The sequence below is a fragment of the Diaphorina citri genome, unplaced genomic scaffold (assembly GCF_000475195.1).
Source record: "Diaphorina citri unplaced genomic scaffold, Diaci psyllid genome assembly version 1.1 scaffold31017, whole genome shotgun sequence".
Lineage (NCBI taxonomy): Eukaryota > Metazoa > Arthropoda > Insecta > Hemiptera > Psyllidae > Diaphorina > Diaphorina citri.
In genome coordinates this window covers 68-668 of record NW_007408354.1, presented here as the reverse complement: position 1 = coordinate 668, position 601 = coordinate 68, and the positions used below count along the sequence as shown (strand labels likewise).

Below are 601 nucleotides of genomic sequence, written 5' to 3'. Positions count from 1 at the left end.
TCCCCCTCCTCATTCCTACCCTCCTCTAGTGGACATTTGGACATAGCTCAGGTGGACATGGTATCTCTAGTGTCCACTCTACTCGGTATTCCTATCCCTGTCCACTCTGTGGTAAGTATTACCTATTCCCGCCCACTTCGTGGTAAGTACTTCCCATATAGGTATTCTCGACCATTTCGCATTTGGTTTAGATGTTTGTTTGTTTGTTCCATCAAACTGCTAGATATCCGTCATATTTCCCCTATATCTCTCCTCAGGGCGAGTTACCTCTGCAATATTTATCCCTGGACACATCTCAGCAAGCACGTGTCACGCATTCTAACGCCATACAAATCCACAACGCTTACCGCACTTAACTCGCGATTGCCTGGTCCGATTTTGATGAACTTTGAAATTTTGAGTTCCTTGAATCAAGACACGTCGATCCTTGAAATTTGGTGTTCCAGGTCCAATTTTGGTATCAAACTTTTGTACATACACGGTAATAGACAAAGTACCGCTTTTATGACCCTTGTATACCCTTCTGTTCTATCTACAAAAATAATCCCAATTCTTGATAAATCTATTGTTTTAAAAAAAGGTTCAAAATCAACCCTTCTTC

At 41.6% G+C, this 601-nt stretch overlaps 1 long non-coding RNA gene across 1 annotated transcript; it reads left to right on the top strand.

Moving 5' to 3' along the window:
• LOC113473433 lies at positions 1-352 on the top strand. Its single transcript, XR_003395408.1, has 2 exons — positions 1-111; positions 258-352. It is a non-coding gene; the product is annotated as an uncharacterized LOC113473433 (long non-coding RNA).
• Positions 353-601: the final 249 nt, after the last annotated feature.